We start from the raw sequence: 17945 nt of genomic DNA on the forward strand, positions 1-17945 counted from the left end.
TAACTTATTTTTAAAAAGAAAAGCCATTCCAAAACCAACGGTACCCTTTCTCTATGAAAGCTTCCAAGTTTTTGTTTCCTGGTCAATAAGTCACACATTGTTTTTGTTAATGAGTAGCTAATGATTTATTGAGTATTTTCAGAGGTTAAAGGTTAAAAAGAATCTGTTTCCTAGTTGTTCTTTTTTAAATTAATATTTTTCTAGACTTTTGTTTGTTTAGCTCAAAAAATTATTAGTGGTATTGTAGGGTAAAATGTAGCATGTTAATATACTTTCAAACCAACTTATTTCACAATTTTTCTAGCTCCAGTAATAATTAGCAGAAAATGGAGCACCTTCCAAAGTCTACTGCAGATGCTGGAAGTTTGTGGTGCCGTTTTGGTTCAAACATGCTCAGTCTCATTAGGCAGCTAGCCATGCTCAGAGAACCCTTTCATTAACCCATTGGCCTCAGACCAACTATCTAACCCAGGAAAGGGGGGAAAAAGCCTTCAGATTCCCAGGCAATACTTCACTGCTTCAGTGGTCAAAAAGCTCATTAACTGACAGCTACAGACACCGTCTCGCTGGGCACAGAAATGGAATCAACCCCCTCCAAAAAACAAACAAACTGGAAACAACAAATAAAGCAGCAGGAACCAAAAAAAGTGTGACATTTACAACTTAGGGAGAAATAAATTCGTAAATACCAGACAAGCTTAATGTTGCTACATGAACTTATAGATTGCACTGATCAGAACAGTCAGTCAGGCAACTGGAAATTGGGCCAGATTAGGACGAACACACTAAAGTTAATTTCTGCTTTGTAAAATTGCCCCTTGCTGATTTCTAGAGGAAAAAAATGAACAGCACCTTTAAAACAAGCCAGTATAAAAACTGGAGAATCTGTCACATATTTCCACTCTGATACATTATGATAGTCACCAAAGGTAAGTATGACAAATTATTATACAAACTTTCCATTCCTTTGATGTGCATTATTCCTTCATTACTCACTGAATAGTCTAAAGGCAATTTTTTTGGTACGTACTTGCTCTTGTTTGAATCTGTACACACCCACAAGAATTTGTGACAGAAAAAAAAGCACTTTACAGTAAATGGATCAAACGCTGCAAAAACCAAATCACCATACCATTCCCTTTCCTAGACAAGTGATAGCGACATCCTGGGACTCCTCACAATCAGGATTCAGGCTGGGTCATGACACTGAGCTGTCTTTAGTAGCACAGAATGGTGACCATGGCTATGTACAGAGGCCAAACTTTGATGTTCATACAGCTTGACCTGCTGGTGGCTTTTGACATAGTCAATTATGAGACACTGCTCATCTCCCTACAAGATCTAGCTGGTGTGAATGGTGTAGCACTCAACTGATTTTCATCAATCCTTTCTACCTCACTCAAGAATGGTAACAGGCAGCAGCTTCTCATCCTCACAAGCTCTCACATGTGGAGTCCCACAGGACTAGTTCTGTCCCCTCCCCTTTTCAATATATGTGATGCCTTGGGAAGAAATTGTGTAGTGCCATGCATACGTTGATGGCATATGATGAAGCTTGTCCCAGGAAAGACAACCATAATGTTGGTAGGGAGAGTGAAAGAGCCAAAACCTTGACCTCACCCTTCTTTGGAAGCCACCAGTCAAAATTGTGCCCAGCCGCTAAGTATTACTGGATTCCTCTCTGCTCCTTGATAAAGAGGCAGCAGCAAGATGCACCTTTTTTCACCACTCAGAGACTATGTCCATTCCCCTCAGACAAGGGCCTAGGTACCACAATCCATACAATCATCACCATAGGACTGGTCTGTCTCATCCACCTTGTACAATGTTTTTCTCAATTCTGTATTGTCACTGGTTGTTGGTTCCTTTACCCCACCCTTTTCCTACCACTGCAACTTTCCAGCTGCCTGCCCTCACTGTTTCTGCCTACTATGCTTCGCACCCTTCTTCTTGTTCCCCTCCGCACGTTTTCCCTGTCCTTTACACACTCCTCTTTTAGTCCAGCAATCCCTTCCTCACCCACACTTCAGCCCTAAACACCCTTCATACATAAGCATTATGGTATGTAAGTGTTCTGATTCATCATGTTTAATTGTGTGTTTGGAGCTCAACCATTACTGTGACCAGAGTCCTACAAATACCTAGAAACACCAAATTGTGCCACTCTTATTCACACTGGATAGTATCTCACTTAGGAGTAGTCCCATTTTCTTCCATAAAACAACTTGCTAAGAAAAGTATCATTCAGCATGAGTAAAGGTGACACAGCCTGGCCTTCAGAAATTAGTTCTCTCACTCTCTCTCGGTTCAATAAAAGTACTTTGTGTGATTGTGTGAGGTTAGTGGCCTTTGGAAGGGTCCCAATAAAGTACATGAGGATTCCTGTGTGGCCAGGTGCAAAGACAGTTCCTCCAAAGTGCTGTTTCCCCTCACCGCCATAGATGTGAAATTCTTTAAAAACTTCTCTGTAAATCAGTGAGTTACTATAGGTTTCTGTGTGATTAAATACAGATAAGAGCACACTTCAAAGTATTACACTGAATTCCTGAGGTGCCATTTAAATGACTCTGCTAGAAACAGTGCACAGTGTTAAAATGTTTTTTTCTCATTAAAGTAGATTACAAAAAAGATCTGCTCAATAGAAGGGAGTCCTGCTGCAATAAGGCCATGCCTGCTTTGAAACAAAAGAGTAGCAAAGGTATAGATAAAGGGACATTTAAAATTGTTATTATTACATGTACAATACTTGGTTAAAATGTTGTAATGTAGTCTGGCAGGACTGGGATGTTCACTTGCTTCATGCCCACTTTTGTGATGTTTATAAGAGGAAATGTTCAGCCTGCACTAATGTGGAAAAAACCCTAATAATCAATGTCAGAAAATCATCTACTGCAGTAGATACAGAATAAGGCCTTAATCCTTCCCATCCATATTTGGTGCACATTGCCATATACCTTAGGTCTGCCTACCCACAGCTGCCTTTCCAAAGTACATAGAAGGGCTGGAAGGGTCCTTGAGAAGTCAGTAAGTCAAGCCCCCTGCACTGAGGCAGGGCCAAATAAACCTAGATCATCCCTGACAACTAAGTTCCCTCTAAGCTGCACAGTCGTGTGGCTGCGCAGCAGGCTACCAAGGGCTGCACAGCCAGGGAGAGGCGCTCCTCCCTCGGCCCACCCCAGCCAGAGCTGCCATGGCCAGGGAGAGGTGCCTCTCCCCTGGCCCTGAGCTGCTGTGGTGAGAAAGGGTTGTGGGGAGTCCTCTTTCCCCACCCCAGCCCTGGGGAAGCCTGCACCTCAAACCCCTCATCCCCAGCCCCATCCCAGAGCCCATACCCGGAGCCAGGGCCCTCACCCCCGCCCCCCGCACCTCAACCCTCTGCCCCAGCCCTGAACCCCCTCCCACATTCCAAACCCCTCGGCCTCACCCGCCACACATCACCTCCATATTGGTGCACATAACAAAATTCATTCCGCATATGGATGCAAAAAATTAAGAGGGAACACTGCCTGACAGGTGTTCATCCAACAGATTTTTAAAGCCTCCAATGAGGGGATTTCAAAACCCCCCTTGGAAGCCTATTCCAGAGCTTAACTACCGTTGTAGCTGGAAAGTTTTTCCTAATATCCAGCCTATATCACCTTTGATGCAAATTAAGCCCACTGCTTCTTGTTCTACTTTCAGTTGATCACCATCCTTTTTATAATGATTCTTAACATATTTGAAGATTGTTAACAGGTCCCCGCTAAGTCTTCTTTTCTCAAGACTTTTCACAAGACTAAATGCCCAGTTTAACTATTCCTTACAGATCAAGTTTTCTAAACCTTTTAGCATTTTTATTCCTTTTCTCTGGTCTCTCCCCAGTTTGTCCGCATCTTTGTTAAAGTGTGGCGCCCAGAACTAGACACAGCACTCCAGCTGAGTCCTCACCAGTGCCGAGTACCGTGGTACAATTACTTCCCATGTCTAACATACAACACTTGTGTTAATACACCTCATGATACTAGCCTTTTTTCCAACCGCATCATACTGCTGATTCTTGTTCAAGTTGTAATCCATTATAACCCTCAAATCCTTTTCAGCAGTAATACCACCTAGCCAATTTCCCCCCATTTTGTAGTTGTGCATTTTATTTTTCCTTCCTAAGTGCACTTGTCTTTACTGAATTTCATCTTGTTGATTTTAGATCAATTCTACAATTTGTCAAGGTGGTTCAGAATTCGAATTCTGTTCTCTATACCCCTCCCAGCTTGGTGTCATCTGCAAATTTTATAAGCCTGCTCTTCTTTCCATTATCCACATCTCTAATGCAAATATTGACTAGTACCACACCCAGTACCATACCTCTAGATACACCCTCCCAGTCTGATAGTGAACCATTAATAACTACTCTTTGAGTATGGTCTTTCAACCAGTTGTGCACCCACCTTATAGTAAGTTCCTCTTGACCACATTTCCCTAGTTTGCTTATGACAATGTTATGTGGGACTGTGTCATTAAAATCATAAAAAAATGTCATGTATCAGAGAGCTAGAATGAGCACATAGGGCACAATCCAAAAGCCTCATTAAGGCAAACTACCATTGGGAAATCCTGCAATTCTCATTTAGGGCCTTGTCATCTTCTCTACCTCTGTGGACAGAGGGGCAAAGAATCATCACTGCAGGAACCATACTTTCAAGGGCTTCCACGATGCCCCATTAAACCTCCCTGGAGGATTCTGCAGTACGGGGCAGGTAAGCTGCCCGAGTTAATACAGCCTCAGGCTGTACTCTCTTGTGCCAGCTTCCCCTGTGGGTTTGATGGGGGGGGGGGAAGGCAAATCTGAAGGAGGAGAATCCTAAATTTTTAATGAATCAGTAAACTCAGGGGTTGAACCATATGACTGGAGAATTGCTAACATAGTTCCTATTTTTAAGAAAGGAAAAAAAGTGATCCGAGTAATTATAGGCCTGTTAGTTTCCCATCTGTAGTATGCAAGGTCTCGGAAAAAAATTTGAAGGAGAAAGTAGTTAAGAACATTGAGGTCAATGGTAATTGGGACAAAATACAACATGGTTTTACAAAAGGTAGATCGTGCCAAACCAACCTGATCTTCTTCTTTGAGAAGGTAACAGATTTTTTAGACAAAGGAAACGCAGTGGATCTAATTTACATCGATTTCAGTAAGGCATTTGATACAGTTCCACATGGGGAATTATTAGCTAAATTGGAAAAGATGGGGATCAATATGAAAATTGAAAGGTGGATAAGGAACTGGTTAAAGGGGAGACTACAACGGGTCATATTGAAAGGTGAACTGTCAGGCTGGAAGGAGGTTACTAGTGGAGTTCCTCAGGGATCGGTTTTGGGACTAATCTTATTTAATCTTTTTATTAATGACCTTGGCACAAAAAGTGGGAATGTGCTAATAAAATTTGCAGATGACACAAAGCTGGGCGGTATTGCTAATACAGAGAAGGAACGGGATATCATACAGGAAGATCTGGATGACCTTGTAAACTGGAGTAATAGTAATAGGATGAAATTTAATAGTGAAAAGTGCAAGGTCATGCATTTAGGGATAAATAACAAGAATTTTGGTTATAAACTGGGGACACATCAGTTGGAAGTAACAGAGGAGGAGAAGGACCTCAGAGTACTGGTTGATCACAGGATGACTATGAGCCGCCAATGTACTATGGCTGTTAAAAAAGCTAATGCGGTCTTGGGATGCATCAGGCCAGGTATTTCCAGTAAAGATAAGGTGTTAGTACCGTTATATAAGGCACTGGTGAGATCTCATCTGGAATACTGTGTGCAGTTCTGGATTCCCATGTTTAAGAAGGATGAATTCAAACTGGATCAGGTACAGAGAAGGGCTACTAGGATGATCCGAGGAATGGAAAAACCTGTCTTATGAAAGGAGACTCAAAGAGCTTGGCTTGTTTAGCCTAACCAAAAGAAGGCTGAGGGGAGATATGATTGCTCTTTATAAATATATCAGAGGGATAAATATCCAGGAGGGAGAGGAATTATTTAAGCTTAGTACCAATGTGGACACAAGAACAAATGGATATAAACTGGACATTAGGAAGTTTAGACTTGAAATTAGACGAAGGTTTCTAACCATTAGAGGAGTGAAGTTCTGGAACAGCCTTCCAAGGGGAGCAGTAGGGGCAAAAGACATATCTGGCTTCAAGACTAAGCTTGATAAGTTTATGGAGGGGATGGTATGATGGGATAACCTAATTTTGGCAATTAATTGATCTTTGATTATTAGCCCATAAATATGCCCAATGGTCTGTGATGGGATGTTAGATGGGGTGGGATCTGAGTTACTACAGAGAAATCTTTCCTGGGTGCTGGCTGGTGAGTCTTGCCCACATGCTCAGGGTTTAACTGATCGCCATATTTGGGGTCGGGAAGGAATTTTCCTCCAGGGCAGATTGGCAGAGGCCCTGGAGGTTTTTCGCCTTTCTCTGCAGCGTGGGGCACGGGTCACCTGCTTGAGGATTCTCTGCACCTTGACGTCTTTAAACCACGATTTGAGGACTTCAATAACTCAGGCATAGGTTAGGAGTTTGTTACAGGAGTGGATTGGTGAGATTCTGTGGCCTGCATTGTGCAAGAGGTCAGACTAGATGATCATAATGGTCCCTTCTGACCTTAAAGTCTGTGAGTCTATGATAGGGTGACTAGACAGCAAATGTGAAAAATCAGCACGGGGGTGGGGGGTAATAGAAGCCTATATAGGAAAAAGACCCAAAAATCGGGACTGTCCCTGTAAAATCGGGACATCTGGTCACCCTAGTCTATGAATCCACTGCCTCTTAACCCCCTCCAAAATCACAGAGTCCATACCCCACGAAGTGGCTTCTGCAGGCTTAAGGGGAACGGAACAGTGTGAGGCTAAATCTGTAGTCTCCATGCTGTGGAGGGGAGCATGGGTCCCCGAGTGAGGAATTCAGATTCTGGCCCATTGACTTCAGGGAGAATGGTGGGCGCTCAGCACCTCTTGGGATCAGGATCCCTGTCCTTTCCTAAGTAAAACTCCCAGAATTCCAATGGCAGTTTTGTCTGCTTGGGACTGAATAAAGACTTCAGGACTTGGCCCAGCATGCAAGAGGCAGACTTGTTAAATGAAAACTTTAAATGCACCGTGATGATTGTTCCTGGAAGATTTGTTTTAATTTGTGCATAAAGAACAGAAGAAACAAATCCCTTGAGATGCTGGCAAGCTAGTGAATTCCACAGACAATAATTCATCAAAAAGCTTTTACAGAGGAGAAAGACATTAAAATGTTATGAGTTTGTATGGTCCATTTCTTCCCTAACAGTATAATTGGTTCTTTAAAGCCATCATGAATTATATCTGAACTTGTATACACAATATCTGAGCAGTTTCACTCTCTAGCACAGAATACACTTCACAGCTCTGTGTCCCTGGAATGACTTTTGCTGCTCTACCCCTTCGTTTCCTGATATACAAAGCTAGCCACAAGTTACTTTTAAGTCCCCATCACAACAATGAAACATCAAGTATCATTACTTTAGAGTCAAATCCTGACTTCCTTTCTTAGGTTTTATTCAGTTTTCACTCAGCCCTTACCAGAAGAAACTTCTAGTGACTGGGGTGTGCATGAGGAAAAACTCAGTGAAATAGACTGTGTTCCACATACCGAAGGGACACTTCACATATGGATCTTCCCCATCTCCCATCCCACACAGAAGTGGAGAACAGCTGCCTCTACAGCACCACACCACCACCTCCTCTAGACCCTACAGAGGGCACTTGGTGGCGCTGAGGACTGTAGCTGGTTGCGGGGGGAAAAGGAGAAGCAGCACATCCCTCAACCAGCCCTTCAGCGATTGTCTGAAAAAGACACCATGGCCTGGAGCTGGGTTATCTTTTTCCCTCTCCCTCCCTCCCTTCCTCCCTCCCTCCCTCATAGATTTTAAGGCCAGAGGTGCCTATTATAATCATCTAGTTTGACCTCTGACATAGCACAGGTCATAGAACATCACCAGTGACTTCTGCACCAAGTCCATAACTTCTGGCTGAACAAGAACATATCTGCAAGACAGCCATCCAGTCGTGACTTCAAGTGATGGAGAATCCACCATGGCCCTTGGGGAGTGGTTCCAGGAGTTAATTATTCTCACCACTTCTTATTCAAATCTGAATTTGTCTTAACTTTAGTTTCCCACTGTTGGATCTTGCTATGCCTAAGGATCTTCTCTGGGACCCTCTATTGGTTGGATGAGAGAAACTGCTGGTGCCAGAGCTAGAACGGAGGCATAGGCCTTCTGCCTGGATGGCCTAGGTTTGAGAATGGGCCCAAGCCCTATTCAGTGGGGGTGAGGGTGGGACAAATCCCATCCCACTCCCTGACAGAACCATCAGGGAAGGGAGGATCTCCACAAGGGATCCCTCTCAGAGATTTCCTAATCCCAAAGCCTCCTCTCACTGTTTATTCTATCAGACAGGATGATGTGGGCCTAAGCAAGGACCTCCATAGCACAGGTCATAGAACATGGGGAGGGATCCATCCATGTTTCCCGCTGCTCCATGTGCCCCTGATTAAAAGCCACATATTTGACCCCTAGACCGGAACACTGGAGCACAGAACCAAATATCACTTGTTCAGTGCGCGTCTCCTTGAACACAGTTTAAAAAGCTATGTTTTACTCTCAGTAAAATGAGTAGTATTTTACGTTTGATTAATGAAAATAGTTTGAACTTTCAGTCACACAGTTCTTAATGAATTTCCTTTAAATGCATTCAACAATAAAACATCTAATTTCTATACTTTCCTATATATGCTTGTAATTGTAACTGCTACACATTTTTAAAAAGAGCAATGTCGGTTAGTGCCATAGAATAAATAATACAAATGACCAATAAAGTACATATATAACCTCTTCTGATTCATGGGATAGATCCATGTACTGTATGTGCGCCTCACACTCTAAACAGCATGCTGTTCAGTAATTGTATAGTTGGGACAAACCCTCCCAAATAAAAACCCAGCCAAATAAAAAAAAATCTGCTGATGCAGTAACTTTTGTTCTTGTAAGGAGCTCCCCTGAGACCATCATAAACCTATCAGGCTACCATATCATTAACCCAGACAAAAACTCTTTGGGCGCTCAAGTGTGAGAGTAAATTAAACATGCAACCCACCTACAGGACTCTGGTAAATGCACTGTCCATGGTAAGTCAACAACATGTTTTTTTAGTGCATTACTTGAGTTGCATTTGAGCTTTGTGTAACTGAAGGGCTTCCTGCAAGTTGCTCTGGGAAGAGAAGGCTCTACTCTTACGCAAATATCCTCATATGGGGCCTTTCTAGAATTACAAATGAAGGTTTCAAACTCAGTCAAATTCTTTAAGTATTTTTGTGTCCTGTAAATCTCCTTATATGAAAACCATGGCAACAATTTGGATCCAACGGTAGCTTTGTAGAGGAAAAGTCATTCAGTACAAACTGGGGCTCTTACTGGGAGCTTTTTAGGAGCTTTGCAGGAAGCTGATTTTCATCATTGCCAGCTTGCCTGCTGCATTACAGCTAACTTGAACAGTCTGGGAATACATTCTATCGATTACTAACTATTAACAATGACAAGAGATACACAAGGGGTAACAAACCTAGAAACATAACTAAATCCATAGTAACTGGATACTATATTAGAGCTGAAAGGAACATCTGACTTGTTCCAGATAGAAGCAGATTTTGGAAATGAATAAAAACACAATCAATAACTTTCCACTGATTTCAGCATCATACTCTAGATAGAGGCTTTAAAAACTGAGTCTGTTACACTTAGAGCCAATATAAATGTGAGCTTGGAAGCCTGGACTCACTAGATGGGGAATTGCCTACATCTTCTACTGGAGAAAGGTACAAATGCCTAAAAGCAGCTGCTGTGTTCCTAACAGTGGGATGGGAAGGGAGGGAGGTGGGTCCATAGATTTGCATTTTTAGTTCTCCTTTTGGTGCACTGTGTAGTGAGGGGAGCCATCCCTGCATACCCCCCCAAGCACAGGAATGGTAACTGTGACAAGCCCTTGTGTGGGCCATGCGGAGGGATCCATCCATGTTTTCCCCCCTGCTCCATGTGCCCCTGATTAAAAGCCACAACCTGGCCCATGCTATTTAGTCCATACCTTTAGATGGATTTCTCTGGTTATTTTGGATCTGACCCAGTTGGGGGAAATGAGGTTTTTTGGTTCCATCTTGAGCAAACATTTCAAGAGTGTGCAAATTTCCATATTTAATATCTGCAGTCCTTGGAAACTTTAGCAAAACTTTCTAATTTTTATTGTAATAGGAGCTCCAGCTCCTACTAAAGTCAATGTAAAAAAATTCCCATTGATTTTAATGGTTGATTCTGGTCATAGTGGCATTAAGATAATCTTCTGCAACTGCATTCTTTATGCAGAAAATCCCACTTAATCCTTTAATAAATTAGTTTTGAAGCCATTAGGATTTATTTCATGAATTGTCTCTGTGGCCACAATTGTCTCTCATCAGATGTCATTAGTGACGGATAACTACATAATAAATGTTTCTGCTAAACTACATCTACTAATCTTCAGACTTCTCTTATGAAGTATGCTTTTCAATAGAGGTCTACTATTTAATATTCAAAAAAGATACTTATGAAGATAATAAACCAATCACTTCTCTCCCCAGTACATGTGTAGCTGTGGCCTTTCCAAGCACACATCATATTATCAAAAACTGTTAATTTCTATTTAAGAATATAATTGCCAATCACATTTCCAAATGTGCAGACTACCAAGTAAAAGGAATTGGTAAAATCTATCACTTTAGGTTCAAATAGTGACTGAAAATTGTTGCTCTGTGATGGCTGTTCAGTGGCCTACGTACAACGAGTCAGTGATCTCTGTTCAGTTCCTTTTATGGCTGAATCATAAAAATCACCATCATAACTGGCAGTCTCAGTAACGAAACCAAAGAGTGAATGGGCATGGAGAGCAAACTCCCCTTTTACTCACAAAGGGGGCCCCTCCAGATAGGGCTGAGGTGCACTAGAAGGCAGCAGAGAGAAGTTAGCATTGTTTCTATAGCTGCATATCAGTTATGTGGGAACAGAGGACTTCAGGTTGCAGGGCTGTCAACCCAGCACTTTTCACAAGCATTAAATTCACTTTAAAAGAGAGAGAATACCCAATATTGCCATCAATGGCTTTTGAAGCGATTGTATAGTTTGCAATCTGAGTTTAACTCCAATGGTATTTGATAGCTTGCTTTGTTCTTCCGAAGGTAACAGTGGGATACCAAGGGGGGGGGGCTGAGGTGGGGTCAATCATCATTGCTGGATATAGAATCATTCTGTTTCCATAACAGGTGAATTTGCTATCATCACACAAGGTCTGTGTTTGCAGATGGAAACGTGATAGCCTATCTATCAGCTCCACCAGCAGCCAGCACTGTGGGACATGTATGCTACAATCAATGGGGCCTGCATTTGTCTCTCCATTGCAGACTGTTGTGGTGTAGCCATATTTCATCCGATCCTATTCAAAACAAACTGCAACATTAATCTCTAAGGCAGACTAGTACAACTGTCACCTTCTAGGAGTCTGCTCATTCTGCTCACCCAGATGCAATGAGTTTAGATCAGGGGTAGGCAACCTATGGCACGGGTGCCGAAGGCAGCACATGAGCTGATTTTCAGTGGCACTCACACTGCCCGGGTCCTGGCCATCGGTCCAGGGGGCTCTGCATTTTAATTTAATTTTAAATGAAGCTTCTTAAACATTTTAAAAACCTTATTTACTTTACATACATATAACTCCTTAAATTGGAGTTAATAAATGAAGACTCGGCACACCACTTCTGAAAGGTTGCCGACCCCTGGTTTAGATTAAAGGTCAGACTCTGGCTGTCCTTATGCGGGGAACACAAGCTCAGGGTGCCACTTTCCCCCATCAGTACACCTGCACAATAGGCAGCCAGACAGCCACTGTTCCCTCCCCAAGAGGGAAGGATGCAGCTGGCACAGCCAGATGTGTTCCACGTCTCCACTGAGTGAACTGGGGCCATGACCAGGCCCCATCCCTCTATGTGCATACTTGATCTCAGAGGCTGACCATGCCCCTTTAAAAAAGGCACATCTGAGCATGCTTCCCCAGCCCCTGTGGAAACATTCTGCCTCTGGCTACACACATGTTCTACACCTCCACATACACTCTTGCATGGCACAGACTCCCAGAGCCAAAACAGAGCCCTATGCACATAAAGTCCTTTGTCAGCAAGGAATGCTAACTGTTCGCTACACAGGGAGACAGTGAAACTGAGTCCTGCTAGTCAGCTGCAATCAAAATACATTTTCTTATTGGAATAACTATAAGAATCGTATGAGAGTGAAGCTAAGGGGTTGTCTTCACTGCCTTGTTAGCTCAAATGGTTACACTCGAGGTACTTCACTCCAGCTAGCCAGCCCGTGAGTGACAGCTGCCAAGCCGGAAAGGCCAGCTCAAACCATCCTCAAGTTACCGTGCACTCATGGCCACAGTACTGAGTCCAACAAAGGCACTTGCCTTCTGGGGACATTTCCCTTGGTTCTGAGCACCGCACTATTCTGAGTTGCTCCTTCCAAAGTCTCATGGTGTATTTTGGGAAAACAATGTTTGTCCGTTCTGGTCACATGGGCAGAAGTGGTGTGTGCCTGGCAACTTGCTGCAGCACAACAATTCTGCTTGTGTTTGTTTCTGTGTTCCAATGGAAAGCCATGGGTCCTATTCTGAATAGGATGGGATGCAGGGCTTTTCTCCACCCAGCTCCTAGTCCCCCTGCCCGGCATGCAGCAGCAGAAATGGCTGGCCAGAGGTTCCAACTCTGGGGGCCTAATCCTTTTTTTCCTGCCCAGATCCTAATCCCCCTGCCTGGCTCGGAGAGTCAGGGGCAGTTTGTGGAAAGCCTTCTCCAAACGTGCCCGTATTGTGATGGGATTGACGAAATAAAATTGTGTTAAGTGCCCAGCCCTCTCTAATGCAGTCAAAGCACTCACAAAAGCAAAGGGACTGAACAAAGGAAGGATTCAAAGTAAATAACACTATCAATATAAATTTTAAGCATCTAACAGTGCAACTGTGCCTATCTCTGTCAGTGCAGCTGAATTAACCTTTCACTGTGCATCAGTGACCAACAGTATTGGTGCAGCTGCCTTACGAATTAATTAATGTAAAAGTGAAATATACTAGCATCACTGCTGCTTTGAATTGTTAACAGTGAACAGCTGCCTTAAACCAGGTACAACGTGCACAAATGGTACAGTGCAACGTCACGTGAATGCGATGTGCACACGGTCACCTCTCATCACACCACTGTCCCTGCATGGAGGGTGGAGTGATGATGGCAATCCTGACCCTGGGCATTTCCTTCCATGGACTGGCTAAGCCTCCACTCAGTGGTCGCTGGCTGCATAAGCCCGGAGTAAAGTTCAGGCCAATGTGAACAGGCTGATGAACTAGATGCAGGAGCATCCATCCAATGGAGATGTGCATTTCCACCCCTCCTTTCCCTGCAGCAGTGTGAGTCCAGTCCTGAATTTCCAAGAGACTTCTGAAGTGCTCTTGACTTTACACCAACAAAGGCCTTGCCACAGACTTGCATCCTGAGACAGCATTATTTTTTAAAAGTTTGCATGGCCTCTTTAAATGCTAAAATTCTAGTGCCATGTGAGAGAAAGCACAGTGCTGAATACCCTGCAAATGCTTTTTCCCAGGGCCGGCTCTGGCTTTTTTGCCACCCTAGGCAAAAAAGCCACCCGCCGCGCCCCCCACCCCCGCCAGCGCGGCAGGGGAGGGCACCGAGCAATCCCCGACCGGCCAGAGCGCTGGGAGCAGGGCGGAGAGCCCGACTGGGGCTCTCCGCTCTCCTCGGCGGCCAGAATGCCGGGAGGAGGGCGGAGAGTCCGGCCGGGGCTCTCCGCTCTCCCCAGTGGCCAGAGCGCCTGGGGGAAGGCAGAGAGCCCCCGGCGGCCAGAGCGCCGGGAGGAGGGCAGAGAGCCCAGCTGGGGCTCTCCACTCTCCCTGGCGGCCAGAGTGCCGAGGGGTGGGCAAAGAGCACATGGTGGCCAGAGCGCCGGGGGGAGGGCAGCGAGCCCGCCATGACTCTCTGCTCTCCCCGGCGGCCGGAGCGCCATGGGGAGGGCGGCAAGCCCAGTCGCGGCCCCGCTCTCGGGCCGGAGCGCCCCGCCGCGCCGCCCCCCTCCAGGCGCCGCCCCAAGCACATGCTTGGTGGGCTGGTGCCTGGAGCCGGCCCTGCTTGTTCCCACCCCCAGTTCTGTGTCTGCAGGCATTTGTATGCTTGTATTAATAATGCCTGCTTTGCACACAGGCAGGAGTTTAAATCTGGAAAGATAGCAGCTTCGTATGGCCAGCAGGGAACACAACACAGACACAGCAGCAGCAGTGAAGCCTACCCTCTGAGTACTGGGAGTGTGGGGGAGAGAGGATGATGGTTTCCCACATGCAGCAGAGAGTGGGATAGACAGGATAGTAGCTGATCTCTGCCCTCTGGATGCTCGGGGTGGAAGGATGGAAATGGCAGTACCCATTCTAAGAAGGGTTGTCCACCCTCTACCCAGCAATTGCCATCCTCCACCTTCCAATACTGTTTCAGAGTGGTAGCCGTGTTAGTCTGTATCAGCAAAAAGAACAAGGAGTACTTGTGGCACCTTAGAGACTAACAAATTTATTTGGGCATAAGCTTTCGTGGGCTAAAACCCACTTCAGCAGATGCATGCAGTGGAAAATACAGTAGGAAGATAAATATAGACAGAGAACATGAAAAAACAGGGGTTGCCATACCAACTCTAATGAGACTAATCAATTAAGGTGAGGTATTATCAGCAGGAGAAAAAAAACTGTTGTAGTGATAATCAGGATGGCCCATTTCAAACAGTTGACAAGAAGGTGTGAGTAACAGTAGGGGGAAAATTAGCATGTAATGACCCATCCACTCCCAGTCTTTATTCAAGCCTAATTTAATGGTGTCCAGTTTGCAAATTAATTCCAATTCTGCAGTTTCTCATTGGAGTCTGTTTTTAAAGGTTTTTTTGTTGAAGAATTGCGACTTTTAGGTCTGTAATTGAGTGTCCAGGGAGGTTGAAGTGTTCTCCAACTGGTTTTTGAATGTTATAATCCAATACAGATTAGTCCTACCCAGGCCATGACGGGCCCTTATATTCCCCCCTGACAATGGAGTTCTCATCTGGCTGAGGCAATGCTGATTCATTTGCCACTTCCTCCCTGATCTGTTTCTCCATCTCCTCCCTAGAGTCCTGCATTAGGGCAAAATGGCTGTGGCCCCTATTGGTACGTGTAAGCTTCACCTCACCCAAGACTCTGTGGTTGGCGACAGCCCCAGGTTTCCCTGGTGGTCCTTCATCTATGGTCGATCACCCAGGAACTTCCCTTGGGGTCCGGGAGCTGTCCAGGGTGTAAGTGGCTCCTTTCTGCAGCACTAGAGAGTACCTGGTTAAGCCACTTGTAGTATGGTGGGGTTTCACCAGACTGGGAGATTTGGTCCTTTGCCTGGCAGTGGTGTCTTCGGGGGTTTGATCCTGTCCTGACATAGGTGGCCAGTCTGGTGGATCCCTTCCTCAGACAGTTTGGATGAAATGTCACCATTCGCCTGCTGAGTTGTGGTCTTGGACCCCAACCCATAAGCCCTGCTGGCAGCGCATCACAATTGAACAAGCAGCTTGGTGTCGTCCTGAGGCCAGCTAGCTGCATGCTGGGAAGAAAGTGCCTTCCCCCCTCTCCCTCCCCTGGGTCACCATCTGAATGATCAAGCATAATCACAGAGCTAAGATAAACACTACAGGTGCAGACATGTAAGGCAAGGTCCAAACGCTGAGGTGGGTATTTATAGTGAATAGAGAGACGGTCCAGTTAATAGGCTGGGAGGACAGAAACAACAAATACCCCTAGGTGGGAATTTTGGGAAGGCATTGGGGGACTCCCAGCACTTAAATGGACTGTAAGCTGAGTCCCCACTGCATTACCATCTCAAGCTTCAGTGGCACTCAAGCTCCAACCCACTCCCCTTGATAGGCTTGCTACCTTGAACTTAAAGTGCTACTTAACTCTAGCTAGAGATTTCTGAATCTGGACAGGAGTCAGTTTAGGGGAAAACCTCGAGTTATATCTCAAGCTAACACTTAAGTGAAGATCAACTGTAAATGGCCATGATTACTTTTATGTTTATCTTGCACAGAAGAATTTGCATGTTTAGTTTGGAAATATAGAGAAATAAAATTCAATTGTCTCTAAGAGGTGGACCCTGCACTCAATTCCTTACTCACAAAGGGTAGCCCAATAAAATTAATATTTCAAGGGTATTACTCAGGTGAATATTAGCTATGTATGTAAGAGTTAGCAGGGCTGGGCCATGTGATTGTAAACTGGATAAGGGTAGGGAAAAGCCAGACCAGAAAGATGTCTGACATTGTGCTCTAAAAGTGACATGACCTGACAGTCCATCAGGAAATGTTAAACAGAGAACCAAGTTCTCCCTGATCAGAACATCCTGTACACATACCACTCTGGGAGCTGGCAGTAATACCCTTGCTAATTGTAACACCTGTGAAAGGAAACAAGATTGTTTTAGAAAAAATTGGTGCACTTGGGCCTTTCACCTAGTGTCTAAAACTTTATTCAAACACCTGAAAATAAGGACCAGACACTGGCTCAAGGGCCTAAAGAAATCCAGTGAATAAAACAAAGGAATAAAAGAATTACACCTTACTGCATACTGTCAAGTATAAGAGGACATCCTTCACCCAATTACAGCAAATAGTGTGGTATTCATATTATATACACTTACTTACTGGAAGCCTTAAGGCTCAAGTGACACATTCCAGATTCTTTCTGAAGCATTTATACCTGCTGCTTTTATACTTCTTGGGCCCTGAGCAGTTACAGGGAATGAATCCTTGACCACCAGTGGAAGATTGAACAGCTTCTCTCAGAGACACATGGTCTGATCTTGCAAGCCTTACTCTTGTGAGTCATTTCATGAGTCATTTAGTGAGATGCTCAAGTCATTCTGTGGTTTGACTGAATTACTGCAACATACGCAGTACCTATATAGTCAAGGTTGCCATAAGGATTTTCTGTTCTGTGCAGGATTCCTGGCCTGCAGGGAAATTACCTTATGTTCTACTGAGCTGCTGAAAAAGCACACGAAGCCTGTAGGGCAGTAACATTTTTAAGCAACCCGGACTTAATTTACATATAAACACATAAGTACACGCCATATAAATATACACATACATGCCCTGTAATAATCAAAGAAACATGTCTATACTTAAAACATTTTTATCTCCTGCCAAATGACGAATAACACCCTTAGGTGATGAGTCAGTCAGGAATAACTGGAATATAACTTGAATTCTGGATGTAACTTGAATTCTGAACAAAACTGCATTTGTACTAAAAATTCGGAACAATAGGTTGAAGTTTTCAACTAGTAAAACACAATCTATTATTACTAGATTCAATAAAACCTCCTCAGACAAATATAGGCTGTGAACAAGTGTGGTGCTGCATGTGAAATTAACCCTGGATTTCTTAATCAACATTTATCATTACTGAAAGTAGTTACCACTGGGTGGCCTAGTGGTTTTGTTCCTATTCTTGGTGGATGAGTGTCAACATCACTAAATGTAATCCATTGCCACTCATGTTGGCAGACTCAGCAGAGGCCAAGGACTTAATACAGTAACTTCTCACTTAATGTTGTAGTTATGTTCCTGAAAAATGCGACTTGAAGTGAAATGATGTTAAGCGAATCCAATTTCCCCATAAGAGTTAATGTAAATGAGGGGGTTAGGTTCCAGGGAAATTTTTTTCACCAGACAAAACACTATATTACATATATATGTATATATATATATATACACGCACACACACGTGTACGTTTTAA

General features: G+C 44.1%; 1 protein-coding gene across 4 annotated transcripts in view; it reads right to left on the bottom strand.

Moving 5' to 3' along the window:
• The window catches only part of CELSR1 (cadherin EGF LAG seven-pass G-type receptor 1), a 265428-nt gene that overhangs the window by 75342 nt on the left and 172141 nt on the right, over positions 1-17945 (bottom strand). The gene's annotated exons all lie outside the window — the stretch shown is intronic.

This window comes from Trachemys scripta, chromosome 1 (assembly GCF_013100865.1).
Source record: "Trachemys scripta elegans isolate TJP31775 chromosome 1, CAS_Tse_1.0, whole genome shotgun sequence".
Taxonomy (NCBI): Eukaryota; Metazoa; Chordata; order Testudines; family Emydidae; genus Trachemys; species Trachemys scripta.